General features: G+C 44.6%; 1 pseudogene; it reads left to right on the top strand.

Annotated features, from left to right (window-relative positions):
* The first annotated feature begins 2592 nt into the window (after window positions 1–2592).
* Window positions 2593–2798, top strand: LOC142261399 (U2 spliceosomal RNA; annotated as a pseudogene).
* The last annotated feature ends 3327 nt before the right edge of the window (window positions 2799–6125 follow it).

Below are 6125 nucleotides of genomic sequence, written 5' to 3'. Positions count from 1 at the left end.
CAGCTTGCATTATGACTAGAACATGACAATATCCTTTTAAGTACTAACCTATGATGCGTTCCTAAGCAGTTGATGTTATATGTTCTACATTTCATTTTCTGCATACTTTACAAGTAGTAGAATTTGCTTTGATATAGGCAACTGGATTTTCACAATGAAAAGGCAAAGGATAACGCCCGAAAAAGACGCCATACATTATGTCAGTGCCATCACTGACAAACCTGGATTGACCATGAAATACATCAATCCCCTTAAAGGTGAGTTAAAACAAGTTTTAACTAAATTGCCTTAATATTGTCATGCATTAGAATGACTGTCTTAGGTAATGATAAATATTTTCTACAGGAAGAGGAGTGTTTGCTGAAACTGAAATTGAAAAAGGGAGTTTTGTTGCAGAATATCGAGGTGAGCTCACGTATGCACTTACGATGGTAGACAACTACTCGAGATTTATGGTTGTGGTACAAGTCAAAGATCTAATGGCCCATACTGCAGCGAAGGTCTTCCAAGCACACTTATGCAGACCTCATGGCTACTCAGAGAGAGTCCTCACAGATCAAGGCACTGCCTTTGAAGCGGAAATCTTCAAGGACTTCTGCAGCTTTTACCGATGCAGGAAGATGCGTACTACACCCTACCATGCTCAAACCAATGGTTATCAACCTGCTCAGGACTTTACCCCATATTCCAGATGTGGCCTTACAAGTGATTTATAGAGGGGTAACAATACGTTGGGATCATCGGATCTAATCTCCCTTTTTATACACCCTAAAATCTTGTTTGCGTTAGAATAAACAATAACATCATAAAGGTATAGCAGTACCGTTTCAAAGTTTCGGTGTCCCAAGCAGCATTCCATCAGCCTCTGGAAGGTTCCTGGCAAATTGCACAGCTCGAAGGGCATGCTTTTGAACTCGCAGAGACCCATCGGGGTGGCAAAGGCGGTCTTCTTCCGGTCTGCCTCAGCAACGGACACTTGCCAATAGTGACTAGTGAGATCAAGGGTAGAAAAATAATTTGCAGTTGTCAATGCAGCTAGCTATTCCTCAATACAGGGGAGTGGTGCTGTCCTTCTTCTTTAACAGGACCAACGGAGCTGCCCAGAGGCTACAACTGTCACGGATAACCCCAGCCTCCTTCATGTTGCTCAACATGTCCTTGGTACACTGGTAATGTGCAGGTAGATTTGGCTTATATCTCTCTTTGATGGGTGGGTGTGCACTTGTGGGGATGTAGTGTTTGACCCCTTTTATTTTTCAAAAGTCTAGCGGATGTTTGCTGAAGACTTGCTCGTATTCTTGCACTAGCCTGTAGACCCCCTTCTTGTGATGTGAAGGTGTGGAGTCAGTGCCTACGTGTAATTCCTTACACCACTCCTCTGGCTGACTTGGTGAGCTGTCACTGAATGGGTGGGCTGAAGCAATGGTGGATGCTGCTGTTTGGATAGCATGTGTATCTACTGAGAACAGCTTATCAATGGTGGCAAATCGGAGCAGCTTAATCTTTTGCTCTCCGCAGTTCAACACTCTCATGGGCACTCTTCCCTTCCATATTAATGAATAAAACTATGATGTAAATAGCATATAGATACCCCACAAATGCAGATAAAAGTAGGTTATGGGAAAAGGGGGAAGAGAGAAACAGGAAAATAGTGGAATAAAGTATAACTTCCAGGTGGGAGAGGAAATGGCAGCACAGCCAGTGGAGGTGAAGCAAGGGGAGCCTGCAACTAAAGAGTTGAGAGCGTTATCACATGGTGACTGAGCCTGATTGTAACGGGAGCATAGAGGTGCCGATCCTGTCTTACCTGCGTTGGTGTAGAAGTGGGTGTCCTGTGGTGGAGTCAGCTATGTGCAGTGGTGGCCGTGGGTTCTTTTATGTGCGACCGTAGTAATAGCTGTGCCCACTTCCTGTATGGGAGTGGAATGCAGTGAGGCTAATGGAACGCACGCCTGCGCATTTGTGTTTAACGTCGCGCATGTGCAGAACGGAGAAAAGGCTGCGCTCACTTCCTAATGAAAGGGAGTGAGACGCAGCTGGGAAGGGAAGGGAAAAGATTAGGGTTTGGGGATGATGAAAGGGCTTTCTACGGGCAAGGATGGCAAAGGGTGGCAGTGACGGAAAGTCAGGCAGATGGTCCTGTCCTGTCCTGTCCGTCCGTCTTTTTGTATCATGAATTGGAAAGACTGCAAGGGGGAGGGGAGGTGCTTGTGCCCAAAAGGAGGAGTTATTCAGATTCATTGCAGTGGGCGGCGGCTGCAAAAAGTACCATTCTCCTTGTTTTTGCTCTGCAAAACAGCCTTTTCAAGGGTTTGGCTTGGGTGACAAAATGTCTTCTGTAGGCGTGGGTTTGTCTCCCTCTCCCTAAGATGTGTCCGGTATAGGCCAGGGTGCCACTCAAGGCCGTAACCAATTCGGGTTATAGCTTCTCGGCCTTTTGGCTAAGATCAAGTGTAGTTTCGGAGGACGCTACCTTGGTCGGTACTGGAAGGTGCCTGGGATTGCACGTCTGCCGGCCTTGAGGGAGTGTGTGCGCCTTCTGGTGACACATAGCCCTCTTGTGCCTGGACGGTTCCCAGGCAACGGGAGGCGATCACCTTTGTTATTTTGAAGTCCTACTGATAAACAGAAAAAAAAAAAATTAAATCTGTTCTTATCAGTTTAATATCTGATACGTCCCCTCTCTAGGGACCATATATTAAATGGATTTTTAGAACAAGGAGATGGAAAAAATCTTGCTCTGTCCACTCCACGCATTGACCTGGTATTGCAGTACCTCCAGGACCGGTGCACCCCTTCTTAACCGAGTTTCCAAAAGCAGAACTCAATTCACCTGATTCAAATGAGCCTCATTAGTGAATTGAAAGAAAGCAAAAACTTTATATGCACCTCAATTTGGCCAATTCACTTTTCACACTTTCACCCTTTTTTTTTATCTTTCACACCTTTTACTTGCTTTATTGATGCAAAAGCTGTGCCAAATAGCAAACTCATCTCCACTCAACTTGACCAACTCTGCTATGTCCCGTGCAGTATCTTATTCTCAGTCTTATCTAGATCATTTGCAATTGAATAGAATAGATCCCTTTTGGACACATTGGATTCAGCTGCTGCAGTGACTGCAGGTGTTAGAAGATGCAGACTTGGCATCAGGTGCTGTCTATCAGATTCCACTCCAATTAAAGCTTCCATTGTTTTTCGGTGTTTTCTTTGAGCAATGATGATGTCTTTAGTGATCTGTTGGCTCCCTCTCCTGGAGGAAGAGTTTGCTTGCTCTTGGACTTTCAAAAAGAGAGGTCATGATAGACATTTAGCTTCTGAGCCCAATTGGGGACAGTCATGGGTGATGAATGTTTTGCAACCTGCTGCGAAGCCTGATACCGCAATATAAGGAACGTCAAATACTAAGAATGGGCGGCCTATGAAAGAATTAGTACTTTCATTAAGCATACTTAAACGGCTAATTGGGAATAGACAAACTGTAAAAAGCCCTCTGAGAAAGCCCCTCTCTATCCTTTGTCAGTAAGCTTTTCTGTAGTCTGCCTCTTGATGTATTTTCCGTTTGAACAGTGCACAACATGAAGTGACGGAACACTGGCTTGTCACAATGTCCCCCGCTGACATCACAATAGCGCTGCTGCCTAGAAAGCCAGCTGCGCAGCAGAAGTTGCTCTTTGGGTGGGATGGTGGGCTAATGTATCTATTCCTGCTTGGTGAGAGTTTGACATGATCTAGAGCAACGAGTTCCAGCGGCTAGCGGTTGATTATTGGCTGTAATGGGGCTTTCTGGCTGGTGCTAGCCTTTCTTCTTAGCACACAGGAACCACAATCCCTACACCATGCTTCGATGGATTCTCTCATCCCAGCCCTATAAAACTACATATTTCACACAGTTATAGGCAGCCCATGGGCATTCACCTGGATTAAAACCCATAACAGCTCATAGACCAAACAATCAATCTACCACTGGACCAAAGACAGGAAGCTAAATCCACTGCCTGCGGTAACTAACTTAATCCTATAGGCTACTCACACAACAAACCCAAGAGAAAGGAAAAAAACATGGCTTCGATTATCCATCCAATGAAAACGCATAACCATTGTGAGCCATTGGACAATGCAATTGCACACATGGTGACATGGTGCACGGCCCAATGAATCAAGTCTGTACTTCATATTCACGGTTTAAGCCCTTGGGTTTTAATGTGTCCAGAGTACATATCCAGAAAGATTCCCTTTTTTTGTGCTAAGCACAAGTCAACAATACATTGTAAGCAGATTCTATTACCAGTCCCACACCATTTTGTGACGCATAATCACACAGTGGCCCAATTAAGATTCCAAGTCATCGAACATGTCCCAGCCATACGCAGAGGAGGCAATAGAATTAGGAAGCTCAAAGAAAGGGAATCTTTCTGGATATATACTCTGGGCACGTTGGAACCCAAGGGCTTAAACCATGAATATGAAGAACCGACTTGATTCATTGGGCCGTGCACATTTTTTCTAACGCCCGGTTCTTTTTCGTGTTCACACTATATATGGTTCCACTATGTATGGAGTTCCATTCTTCCTTGTTTTTTATTTGTCATGTTTGTCATGTCTGATCAACTGGTTACATTATGTCTGATTACCTTGTCTAACAGTTTTTTCTCCCCTTTCTTTACCTTCCATGTTCCCATAGTCACGTGAAATATCCCTGTTGCACTTGATTACGGCTCACTATTCACTATAGGATGTCTTATATCTAACATCACACTCTCACCCATCAGCACTCTATAGGTTTGTATAAGGTATGCGCTTACACATCCGGTCCTCCATAGGTATTTCCACTTATGTAACACTATCCCTATGATCACTCATAACTCATACCCTTGTAGTCAATTACAGCCTCCTCTCTCCCCCCCTCCCCTTCTCCCTTTCCATCTATAATTTTGCCATATATACTAGCAAACACTCAGTGTACCTAGTGGCATCCTATTCGTGGCTATTGGACCTTGCTATAGTCCCACTAGTGCCAAGACATTTGCAGAGCGCATCTGCCTGCGTTGCACACTCCAACTAATTATAAGTAAGCCATTATACTAGCAAACACTCAGTGTACCTAGTGGCATCCTATTCGTGGCTATTGGACCTTGCTATAGTCCCACTAGTGCAAAGACATTTGCAGAGCACGTCTGCCTGCATTGCACACTCCAACTTTTTTAAACTAAGCAATTTTACTAGCAAACACTCAGTGTACCTAGTGGCATCCTATACGTGGCTATTGGACTTTGCTATAGTCCCACTAGTGCCAAGACATTTGCAGAGCGCATCTGCCTGCGTTGCACACTCCAACTAATTTTAACTTAGCCATTATACTAGCAAACACTCAGTGTACCTAGTGGCATCCTATACGTGGCTATTGGACTTTGCTATAGTCCCACTAGTGCCAAGACATTTGCAGAGCGCATCTGCCTGCGTTGCACACTCCAACTCATTATAACTAAGTTGCATTGTCAGGGATATTTATTCTTTATTATTCTGCTGTTAATAAAGCTAGACCACCACTGCAATCTTCACCACCTCTCAATTTTTACTACCACATTTTCAGTCCACAATCTTGTCGCAATCAACATGAGTGGCAAAATGACAGATGCTGGTGGAAAGGGGAAGAGGCGTGGTGGAAAAGGCAAAAAAGGTTTTGTCTGTGGGGAAAGTGGCAAAGCTCCATTATCATCTGCTGAAGATAGACCATCTACCAGCAAAAGTAAGATGTCTACTACTTACCGTGGACAATCCGATGTGCTCCCTTTTTTACGGACACGAACAACAGGAAGAAAGGTAGATGATGGGCAAAAAAGGAAAATGCTTGAATGGATCTCAAGTGGTCCAACAAGTGCCCTCTCAGCCACTTCAAGTACCGCATCCAAAAAACACCAGTCCTCTGAGTTGTCATCCCAATCACACTTGATTTCTCCCAGCTCTGAAGTCTCCATCAGCCCTGCACAGTATGGTGGAACTGAGATGGCTGAGTCTGCAGAGCTGTTCAGTCACACTATAGCCTGGGAATCAGAGGTCTGCTCCCAAGCTACAGTGAGTACAGAACAGGAAATGGTCTGCAGTGATGCCCAGAACCTTTGTGA

Source organism: Anomaloglossus baeobatrachus, unplaced genomic scaffold, assembly GCF_048569485.1.
Source record: "Anomaloglossus baeobatrachus isolate aAnoBae1 unplaced genomic scaffold, aAnoBae1.hap1 Scaffold_216, whole genome shotgun sequence".
Lineage (NCBI taxonomy): Eukaryota > Metazoa > Chordata > Amphibia > Anura > Aromobatidae > Anomaloglossus > Anomaloglossus baeobatrachus.
Note: the sequence above shows the minus strand (reverse complement) of the source record. Positions and strands in the feature narration are given on the sequence as shown.